The sequence below is a fragment of the Netta rufina genome, assembly GCF_964035555.1.
Source record: "Netta rufina genome assembly, chromosome: 9".
NCBI classification, from domain to species: Eukaryota; Metazoa; Chordata; class Aves; order Anseriformes; family Anatidae; genus Netta; species Netta rufina.
Genome location: NC_140132.1, coordinates 16406752 through 16418828, shown reverse-complemented (window position 1 = coordinate 16418828; position 12077 = coordinate 16406752).

The window sequence follows — 12077 nt, the reverse complement described above, 5'->3', positions numbered from 1 at the left end:
GTTGGGGTTGGGGCAGAGCTTGGGGATGGGCTCCCTGGCCTGAAGACCGGGGGCTGCAGGACTGCAGGAGGGGGGTTGCACACACCCATCCTCATCCAGGAGCTGGAGATGGGTCCTCAGCAGGGAGACACTGGGTATTAGTGTCCATCTGAGTCAATCCATGCAACAGCAAAACGGCTGCGAGACCTCTGCAGATATTCCCAGGCTCAGGGCTGGGGATGGGTGATTTTTTTTTTTTTTTCACCTGAAACTTCCCTTGTGTGAAAAATGCAAATCTGGTGACAAATAGTTTTGAGCATTAGTGCGGGTTGTGTTAAATTGTTTGTCCTGAGAAAAAAATTCCAAGAAAGTACATTTGCAATGTTTATTTCAGTTTGAAATTCCCCTCCATTTTACTTGTAAATTGCTCCAAATCAAAGTGCAACATTTTCTCCTCACCTTTCACGTACGCTGTAATTTAAATAAATAGTTCTAGTCGCAATCTAAAACTAATTCCCTCCTTCCTGACTTTTCAGAACTATTCATAAAACAAAACAACTCCAAATTCTTTTTTTTTTTTTTTTTTCAGGCAGCTCTTCTCAGAACCATTAGACGCATTAACATCCACCACATAAATGAAACCACAGGCTATCAATGTTTTAAGACAGCTGTATTTCCCACCAGAAATTTGCATAGCATCACCTTTGTAGCACTCTGAATTACTCTACCAATACTTTTTTTTTTTTTTTTTGGGGGGGGGGGGGGTGTGAGGGAAATGCAAGTTCCTGGTACCAGAGCTCGAATTAGGAAGCTGAAAGTCCCCCAGTGAAACCTCAGCCACACTTTTATCCACCGGTCACAGGTCACCTCTCCTGCCTGTGTGCTGGCACCGAAGGACGTTCATCCCTCACTCTGTCTCCCCTCACTGCATCTGTCATCCACTTTTCCTAAACCACTTCTTTCTTCTCTGGCAAAGCCATCCCGCTAATAGGTCTGGTCCAAAGAAAGGTTTAAAATGCCTCCTCAGCAGCCAGACATGACCTTTCTGAGGGATCCAGCAGCTATCTCTGCAAAATTTCCATTTTTGCCACCACTTGAGATTTTCATCAAACTCCCATCTAACAAAGTGTGGTTCTCAGCAACTGGAAGCAGAAGCAATTCAGTCCTCTGGGCAGAGATATTTGTCTGCATCAAGGAAATTCTCCCGATTAGACAGCAATTGGATATTTTTTCCCTATAATATATACTTCGAGCATAATCCCTCAGCTCAATTCCCCTCCCCCTCGTGGAAAAAAAAGAAATAAGAGCAGAAAAAGAAAATAATAAAAGCCCAAAGTGCTTTTCCTGCAGAAAGCACCATTTCCTGGCGAGCTCTGGGAGGTGCAGGAGGGCAGCAGCTTGCTGCAGGTGCCCAGCCCCATGGAAGTGCAAAGATTCACTTTTCCTGCAGTGGGGAATTGGAGTATTTTTGGGGCCCATGCCCCAAAATGGCAGCTGTAGGAGCCCTACGAGGCAAACACCAAGGTGCTGTCATTATGTGGGCATTGCAGGAGGTGCTGTCAGGCTGGGGAGGAAGAGGAGGAGGAAGAAGGTTTGGAGAATACCTCTTGTGTCGATGCCATGGGTCCTGGCAGTCCAGCTCAGCTCCCCCTGCCCTGGGAGAGAAGCAGGTGATGGCACTGCAGAGAGGGCTCAGAGGGAAAATTCCTACATTTTTAGGCCTGGAAGTCTCTCTTCACTCCCAGGTGCTTTTATTCACAGTTTTTTCTTCAGAGCAGTGCAGAGGTTTGAGGTTTGTCTCCCTGGGATGTGCTGAAGCGTCCTGACTGAGCAAGGAAGGTCCTGAGCAAGAGGGCCAAGGCTGGGCATCCTCTGTGCTCAATCCCTTGTGCTTGGAAGCTCGGGGGCACCAGCAAGCCAGCCCCAGTCTGCAGGGGTGGGGTGGGTGCTGGTGAGAGACCCTTCAGGCTCTAGGGTCCATGCACACCTCCAGCAGGCAGCAACCTCGTGCCCTACCAAAGCTGATGGCTCCGAAGGGTCCAATCCAGGTGTTCCCAAACCCCGTTGTCAAATCGAGGGTACTTTTGGCTAAAGCTGCTCAGCAGTTGAGTGGTTTTCCTCTGACTTGTCCCCCAGGGTTCCCTGCAGGGAGTTTGGGCCTTTTTCAGTCTGCGCACTCGGAAGTGTTGCCCGGGAGAGCTCGGTCCTCGCAGAGCTCATTTACAGGTTGCACTGCAGGTAACCTCTGCAGAGCACTCTCCTCTGGGAACGAAGCTCTTCCTGAGGACAGGTCTCCTGAGAGGGGCCCTGCGTTGATACTAGATCGCCTTACTCAAGCAGGGACAATATTTTGCATGGAAAACATTCCTCCAAGAGGACTCGGATTTCCTCCGTGTCTGGCAGCATCTCCCAGAGGTGTGCAGGCTCCTGGTTCACTGCATCACCCACGGCAGCTGCTCCCAGAGCAGCTCCCAGAGCTTCATCCAGCCCCACGTGCTGCCTTGGAGCACATCCAGCCCAAATAGCTGGGGAAGGCGTTGAGCAACGCGCCCGCCTGCTGCAACACGGCTGCCCCACAGCAGCCGAGCAGCGAGGCTGCAGACGGCGATGGCTCGGCTGGCCCTGCCAGCAACTTCTCGCTCCCTCCTCGGCTGGCAAACGCTTTGGCACCTGCAGCTGCTCCCCCAGTTTGCAGCAGGGGAGCCTGGCGAAAGAGATTAGTGGAACAAATTGGGGTGAAAGTGCTGCTTATAAGCAATCAGGGTTTGGAGACGCAGTGAGAGAAAACACGAACCCATCGTTGGGTACCGTCTGCTGCTGCTGTCCCCAGCCCGTTTGTGTGGGCTCCGTAGAGATGTGCTGGATACTTAGAAACTGTCAAATCCTGAAACTTTCCACTCGTGTTGGAGGGATAATGAAAACCCAGCTCTAGTCAACAGGTTCTCAAATTTAATCATTCTAAAAAATGTCAGCTTTAATCCCAAACCCCATGAATACTTCATGACATCAACTGCATGTTGACACTCTGAAGTCAGGTAGTTTTTAAAGGATTCAGATCTGTTATAATTAAAAGGATTTAAAGTTATAGAAAATTATTAATTTTGTTCCCTCTAGTTTCTTCCTCTTCCTTTTCTGAACAAGTCAATGAAGTCATAAAAAGCAGGTGCAATGGAAAACAAACCCAGAGATTTCCCTGCTGAGAAATGTTGTCTGGCAATGGATTTTTTTTTTTTTTTTTATTTCAGCAGGAGGAAATGGTGACATCAAAATGATATTGTAACATAGTTGGCACTAAACGAGCATAAAGTGCCCTAGATGACAGCCCATCATCTCACTTGCCTACTATGCTCTAGGTGTTGAAAATAAACCACTTGTCACATAGACCAGAAATGTATTTCAGAGGTTGTGTGAGATCCAGGAACTCCAGATATTGCAGCTGTCCTAGATGACTGGCTGCACTGAACTTCCCCCTCGCCGTGAGACATTTCAGAGGCATCCCGGTGGTCCTGATGGTCAAGAGGCACATCCCAGCCATGGGCAGCACACAGCCTGGGCTGGGGCACCAAGCCTGTGTGCAAAACCCTCCTGTCCTCACACTGCTGTCTACGTCAGGGTTTAGATTTGGCAACCGCACCACAACTAATCCCCTGGCTACCCTCACCAGGAGGCAAAAGGAGAGCCTGTGGGCTTGGCAGGCAGCTGTCTCACATGTCTGACATCTAAAAGTGTCCCACTTGTTGCTCAGGGCATCTCCACCTGCCTCCTAGCTACAGTTATGTGCTCTGACCCCTGGTTTCCAGAGCCAAGTCCTGGGCAGAACCATCACCGTCCTTCACATTCATCGCCTTGGAAGAGATTTTGTGGGGCTGCACCACCCCTTGGGCTATCGCGGGCAAGAGGGACAAAAGAAGCAAGACATGGACCCTGATCCTTGGAGAAGGGCTGGCCAAACATCTCTGCACTTCCCAGAAGAACTTCATGTGGTGCCAGCAGCGTGGTTTGCAGGACACAGTTTCCTCTGACCACCTTCACATGCCAGCAGGCGACAGTGGCCACACCAACATCAACAGCACCGTCCCACCACCTGGGTGTTCAGCTCTCCTTGCCAGGAGGCCCACTGAGCATGGCTCAGTATTTGTTCAGCTCCCACGGGGCTCCCAGTGAGACCAGCAAAAGCCACATCAGCCAGAGGTGGGCACAGCACCAGCAGGCTCTGGCAGCAGCCTGGGGAGAAGATCCACCAGCGGGGGAGGCAAGCTGAGGAAATCACCTTGCGTCATGACTGGAAGCTGCTTGAAATACCGAGGTGGTTTGCGGTTACCTCTCTCCATCCCTCTAACCCTGACCCTCACCTCACTCCTGCCCACGTCACAGCTCGGACAGTCCTCGCCAATCTCGTGTTCATCTTGCCACCACTGGGCCCCCACTCGATGTCATGCAGGTCTTCCTCGCTGGGTCACCACTCGGTTCCTCCTGCACTGGGACGCAGGAGCCATCCTTGCTGTGTTTTTTAAGGTGCAGCATGACAAACAGGAAAGAAACCCAACCGCATGTTTGAAGGCTCCAGGACCTTCAGGTTGGTCTTCGTGTTCAAGTGGGGAATGATTGAGCAAGAACTTGATTTTATCAGAAGGAGGTTGTCCATTCTCTATTCCAGCAGGGATTTCTTTTGGTTATTATCTATTCACGCATTTAATTTCTTTAGAAACAGCATCTGCCCAAAAGCTCTGGGCAGCCTGCCATTCCTCCGATGTACAAAGTGTACTTGTTATTGAACCTGGGAACGCATTAGCTTCTGATCAGGCCTTGGTCTTGCAAAGCCTTTTCCATATGCTTAGTGCTGCGCATATAGGAGACATTCAGAGGGACAAAGCTCAGCTTGCCATTTGTTTGCGTGCTACAGGTGATCACTGCAGATGCTGTATCATTCTTCCCCTTCCCTGAAAGACGCAAGATCACGCCCCACCTGGACATTGGAAATGCAACGATCCTCCCCTGCTTGGGAAATCGTGCCAAGCTCCTACTGTTGGTATCAGATGTTATTTACTATGCAGTTCTCAGGAAAGAGCTCAAGTAGAGCAGCTCTGCTTTAGTTGCAGTCATATGGCCTCACTGGTGCTCTCCGGGGGACGGAACAAGTGCACCAAGTGTCCCGGGCTCGCATCTGGGGACTGATTTAAAGCAAGCATCTGCCTCTGAGTGTGCACAGCTTGCATGTCAGTAGAGCAACTCAAACACTTTAGGCAGCTCCGGCGAAGTGACATACAACGTCCTTCTACTGCTTCCTGCACAAAACCAAACATTTCCCTTTGCACAATGGTTTGCGACAGCAGAAGCACCCAGAAGAAAGAGGATCCCAAGGAAGCCTATCTCTAGAAAAGGACAAGCTCCTTGTCAAAATGTCCAGAGGCCTCTGGAAAACTTTCCAGTGGTAGTCAAAGCCAATAAAGCCTATTTTATACCTTCGCGACCAACCGAACTTACGCAATCACTCTGCTTCTTACATAATGCTGGCAAACTGCCACCCCCTCCCTGTTCTGGAAGAACCAAACCGACGTGTTAGAAGAACATGATTGGAAAGCCTGGCCGGGGCCATTACTTTGCTGGAGCACTTAAAGGACATGCGGAATACACTCCAGGTGCCATGAAATAATAGCCCGTGTCAAACAAGTTCTAGGCCTCTTGCCGTGCCTTGATCTGGCCACTGAACACACCCGTTCCCAAACTGGGGTGACATGTGGCTGTCTTTGGGAGCACTGGGTGGACCCAGACGTGGTCTCGTCCACCCCACCCAGCCGATGGGTGAACCCAAGCTGGCACCGGGGCAGGAATCATCCCGCAGCCTCATGGGCACAAGGGGAAACCCACGCCTGTCCCATCCTCCACCACCCTCCCAGTTGCTCATTTGCAAATGGTCGTGTCCAAGGAGCAGTTCCTGGGGCCCTGATGGTTTCCTCTTCCTGGGGGCTTTCCAAGGCTTGTTAATGGTGAAGCAGACTCGGGCCCTTCACCCTGCTGCTGCAGGCAGCCCGCTTTGCTGAGGGTGTCCTTGCTTACTGCATGAGTGAGGTGGCCAAGAGGACATCTGGTGGGAAGGGACAGCAGAGCTGCTGGTAATGCTTGGGTTTTGTGGCTGAGGGGAATGGCATCCCTGTGGGCAATTTTCCCATTTTATAAAGGAATAGGGGGAGCTGAGAAATAACAGCGTGCATGCAAAAGCTGCTAAGAACCTTCAACAAGTGTTTTGGGCACGAAGAGAAAAACCCTTCAGACTGTTCCAGATGAGGATCTGTGGGCTCCCGAGGCAAAGCAGAGGCACAGAAGTGCAGCTGGGGACCCACAACCCCTCCATCTGCCCTGTGGGGGTGTGGGTCTGGCGTTGGGATGCACAGGGCGGTGCAGGGGCACAGAGGGGTGGGCAGCAAGGTGCGGATCTCGGGGCACAGATTCAGCCCTCATCAGTGCGAACATTTTGGCGTAAACACTGGGGGTGGGGAAGGCGTCTGGGCGCGGGCAGGCTCCGACCTGCACGGTGCTGGCAGCCTGCATCCGTCCGTGAGGTTTCTGATTTCAGGAGCAAAGGTGTTCTGAGAAAGCGCCCGCGCTGGTCACCATCATCACCACCAGGCACCACTCAGGCCAGGGTCCTCATCAGCCCTTTCTCATCCTTCTCTCCCTCTGCTTTTCTGCTGCATGGATGGAATTACGGGCATGGGCTTTTAATAGAATAAATAGTTAGTGTAAAAAAAAAAAAATTACTGCACAGTTATTGCCCTCTTAAATCTGCTCATAAAGGGCTACAACAGGCAAGGGAGGAAATTATTGCTGACCTGCAGCTGGTCAGCTTCTGTGAGGGCTCCATCCAAGCCTGGCGGTTCACACTCAGCTTTTCAAGATGTCATCTCATGAAATTTTATAAGCTCAGTGGGAGCAGGTGAGGTCAGGGCCATAATGGGAGAGGAGCGAGGCGATGCTGGGAGCAGGCACGCTGCTTCGGCAGGCGGTGCTCTTGCCCGCGGTGCCATGCCGTGCCGTGCCAAGCCGTGCCAAGCTGGGCTGTGCAGGGGGAGCCACGCTCCGGAGCAGGGCTCTGACCACTTCAGTCACTGCAGATCTCGTGGCTTTGGTTTTCACGAGCGCTCGGGTGCCGGCCTCAGCGGCCAGGCCAAATTACTCGCGGGTTGGAGACAGAAGGCCACCGAACAGGTTTGAAGGGATGAGGAAACATTTAGGTCATTTTTATCCAGAGCGCGTCTGCTATCTCTAGATCTTGCCAAGTGGGCAAGACACCAGGAACAGGAGGTGAAGAGTAAGAAACAACAATGCCAGGCTTTTTTCTTTTTCTTTTCATTTTTTTTTTTTTTTCCCACCTCCTTCTCCTCTGCCATTGGTTTCAGTGAGATTACACCAAACGCGTATTGAATGCATGCGGCGGGATGGAGATGCAGGCAGTTTTAGGGGAAGGGAGCCAAGCTGGCAACCCAACTAGTTTGGTGAAACTAAACTCAGCTGTTTGGAGACAGCTCATCTGCACAGGGTCGTCTCCACCAGCTCCCTGTGCCAGGTCTGCCTCGGCACAATAGTGGGGATGCGGGAAAGGTCTGAGCACACCCTCAAGGCTACGCAGAGGGTTTGAAGGGACAGAGATCCCACTAAGGTCCCAAGTCCTCCAGAACACTGTTTTTGAGGACGGAGTGGGGATATTTATTTTTACCCCTTTTCCTTTCTTCCCCTTGATCTGGAGCAATGTGGGCTGTACGCATGGTGTAGGATGTGAGCACATACTGTACATCTGAGGTGAGTTGAAACACAAATATGCCTTTTCATAATAGCATTTACACCTGGAAGAGAAGACCGGTTTATTACCTTGGTAAACAAAAGTTAGAATTCAAGCAAAGTACAAACTTTGCCCCAGGCCGTTCTGACAGCGCACCTTGTGTTTGTGAAGTGAACTCGGCTGCTAATGTGCAGCGTGAAGCAACGGGGCCACCTCCAGCCCTCCCCCAGCCCCTTACCCGAGGCCCGGGGTTTGCAAGTGCATTATTTTTTTGGAGGGGGTGCTGGTAGGTGGTGCGATGCACCCCAGACGTGCCCGTGGAGGTGGTGGCTGCTGGGGAAGGCTGTGCGTGGCACCTCGCCGCTGTGCATCGGGCTTTCTCTCTCTCCGGAGAGGGTGAGGATTGCAAGGCGTGTAGGTTTAGCAATGCGCTCAGTGCCAAACTGAGGCTTGTGCGGCAGGGATATGCTAATGGGAGAGAAATGCCTACGGTGCTTCTCTGCATGGCCAAATCTCAGCCTGGGTCCCAGGAGAACGGGGCTCTGGGGACATGGCTACACCCTTCAGGGTGGCTCTACAGTGCTGCAAGAACTGGCCAAGGCTCTGGACCACTTGTAAAATGTCCTCTCTGTTTGGGAATGTGTTCCTGGTTCTAAAACTGAAAGCCTCCTGGGAAGCACAGTTCTGGGCAGGGAGGACGGGGATCCAGGCAGATCCAAGAGGAGTTGGAGCAGCAGGATGTGTCTGGCACCACACTCCCAACCCATCAATCCTCAGCCATTTTTCTCCATGCCAGAAGACGGTTCCTGGGCCAGGCAGAAGGCTGGCTCTGGGCTGGATGGCTCTGTATCCTCATTAGGCAGCACCATGTGCTAAGGGCAGAAAACTGCCAGCTTTGCCTGGAGGAGAAAAAAAAAAAAAAAAAAAAAAAAAGATAAGCTTGTTGGGGAACAATTTACAGCTGTCCTCACATTCCTAGTTCAAATATTTGGCCAAGCAAAATCCCAAGCTTTATTTTTTGCAAGTTCGAGAAGTCCATAAAACTTCACTGTTTTCATTTATGCTTTTGTTTAATTCTGGTGACCAAAAGAGTAGGCAGCTGTAGCCAAACAGTGTCAGTTTTAGCTTCAGGATACACAGCCCACAGGAGACACCGGATTTCTGGTGAGATTGCTCTCTTGAAAAGTTTTGAGCAGCTTTCTGAAGAATCCCCACTCCTGGGTGCTATCTCTAAAAACTTCAATCTCCCTTTCTGGACCTCTGTGGAGCCAACGTGCCCAGGGCTGTGGAGAGGACAGGGGCATGCCAGGCCAGCCCAGCTCTGCCTGCTGCCAGGCGGATGGTGATGTCCCCCTGTGGTGTCATCTCCTGACCCACAGCTGGTCATTAGCAAGATGCTGCCTATCTCACCGGGTCCTGCATTTTACTGCAGGTCACTGCTGGCTTTTTCTGATGGCTTAAACACTTTCATCGCTGTGTACAGGAGCTGTACTGCCAAGATGAGCTAAGCCTTTGAAAGACCTTGCCCTTTCCTAGACCACAGCATTGTTGCTGGTTGTTTTATTTAGCTCTGCTGACCCCAGAAATGTCCAGGGTCATTTTAAAGAAACAAAACATGTCTGTTGGCTAGATGCAACTGGGCTAGAAAATCCTCCGGGCGTTTATTCTTAGAGCCCCCTGTCTCTGGCAGGAGGGACTCGTTACACTTCATGTGAGCCCAGCTACTCGAGAGTGGCGTGCACTTTGTGGCTTATCTGTGCTGCGATCTCTCTGAGCTGCTGGGAGGGCACCTTCCTGTGTTCTGCTTTCAAGGGAAGAAAACCAGGACCCTGAGTGGTGACAAAGTGACTTCCACAACCACATTTTTTTTCTGAGTCAGTGACTGCTACTGGTTTGCATGAGGTGGAACATCGCTGTCCTGGAAGCAGCTACTGCTGCGGAGGGACAGACCCTCAAGTAAACCTTAGAAAACAACACCGAATTAATTTAACATATAAAATCCAGCAGAGGCTCTCAGTGGAGGCAGGCAAAGCATCCGCAGAAATACATTAGCAAGTGCCCTCTGCCTAGGTGAGGGGTCCCTGGGGGGAGTGCCTTAAATCAGGGAAGTGGCGGCGGACCTCTCTGGGCATAGCTCCTGCTGACCCACTCGCTTTGCTGGATTACAAGAAACAGTCACGAGGGTTAAATTTAATCTGAATATAGCAACACCATTAACACAACTGTGATTTCAATTTGTTGAATGATGGCTTTGGCTGTATTTATTGCAAGGTCTTAAAAATTCTTGGAAGACGAGTACTTACAGAAATTAAATGCATTTCTGCATAGGATTTGTGTAACCACATCAAACATGCCTAAGTACACATTGTACAACTGTGGGGCTCAGTGCTGATCAGAGATACAAGATTCCCCGCTGCTGCTGCTGCAGGAAGACAGCTTTGCCTGGCTGTTCAAGTCCCTTTGCTTGAGTGATTGAAAACAAGACCAGGCAAAGGAAGGAATATAGCCCAGGGAAAGTTCTGCCTGGCTCATGAGAGAATGCAAACGGACCTAATAGATCACTTCCATCTCTGACTTCTTTAGATTCTGTCATGATTCTCTCAGGCACTTTGCAAAGTACGTGTGTCAGTACACATGCACTTACAAAGGTTTTAGAGATGAACAGAGCCGAACCTAAACCTGTTTGAGAATGGCTGCGTGAGCTGTGGGTTCAGTGTTACATGGGGAGGGCTTGCTGCATCTCCAGCTCGCATGTCTTTATACAGACCAGAAAAAAAATCTTGCTGGTTCTGACAGTTTGCTGCACCTTTTTGTGAATACCCACAGGCCATGGGATTTGCAGCAGCTTCCCAGTAGTGCAGGGCCCAATCCTATTCCAGAAAAGAGCCCATTTTCTCAGTGCTTGTGTTCAGTTCAACCTAAGGTTTGTTTCTACAACATCTCTCCAGAAAATCTCCAACTGGAAACAATGCAATGAGTGGAAGAAAACCTTGCCTTTGTGCACCGGCATGACACAACGATGACCGGGCTCCAGGCAAAGTGGGACATGATCTACTGATGGCATTGGCACCTGCAGCATTTGCACCAGCCCTTCTTGGGTGGCCCCCTTCTGCAGTGCCCAGCAAGGGACAGGGATCTTGTGTTTGCACCTGTGATGCACCTGCAAGCCCTCTGACACAGAGGTGAGCCTGCAGAGCTGGACGATGGACATGGACTGGGACAGGGTTTATTTCCCCGGACAAAGATGCCTCTTTCAGCTGTGTGCTCCTGCGGGTGACAGTCCCCAGGCAACCCCACATGCACACACTGTAGGACAGCGAGGCATCAGGAGACAGGGGAGAGAGGAGAGCTCCATCCAAAGACACAAAATGCCCAAGAACATCTTAAATGTCACTCATCTCCTCCATGCTGTATTGTGTCTGCCCCATAGTTTCAGCACAGTTGTCACATTGCATCCACAGTAAATAAATTGAATAGAATATAGCTTTCTATTTGTTAGTTAATAAATGTATCAATAATCAGATTTGTCCTGAAGCATAAGACATCGCCAGCAAATGCCTACCTACCTAAGCTAATACGAAATGTTGGATAACTATTCAGTTTGTAATTCACTCTTTCGTAAATTACGAGACAACAATGACAATAAACTTTGTACTTTCGGTTCTTCTCTTATTGAAGATCTTTAAGTGTGTTACAGAAGGTAATCGATAAAGATTTCACAAGAGGGAGCTGGCCATTGCTTGATAATAGAATTATTTGTTAGGAAAACACTGAAAAAGTCTCAGAATTAGATAAGCTTTGAAAAAATCCCATATTTCTTTGCAGAAAATAAAATTCCCATATTTCTTTTCCTGCTTCCTTATGGGTTTTGGCTCATCAGGCCCTCCAAAGCAGCCCCTGTGTCTGCACTCAACGTTGGGGACCATCCAGGAGCAAGAGGAGGTGGTCCTCAGAAGGATGCTGCAAGGAGAAATGGAGGCAGTTTGTTCTCCACATCTCCAAGACTCCAAAGGCTTTCACTGGAGCAAGGGAGAGTTAGTTCACAGACAAAGAAGTAGCAAAATTAGAAGTGCCCTACAACTGATGGCCTGGGAGCCATAACAAATCCGTGTGAGGAGATTTCCAAGGAGAGGTGAGATGGTTCCCTCTCTGGAGGGCTCGAGCAGGGTCCCCAGCTCGCAGAGCCCCCCAGAGCTGTGGGATGCTCTGCTCCTGAGCCCGGGCCTCCTGCTGCCCAGCTCTGCGTGCACACTGCCAGGAGCACTGCTCATCCAGCCTTATTTATGGCGAGCGGCTGAGCGCCCAACCATCTGGAACCCGG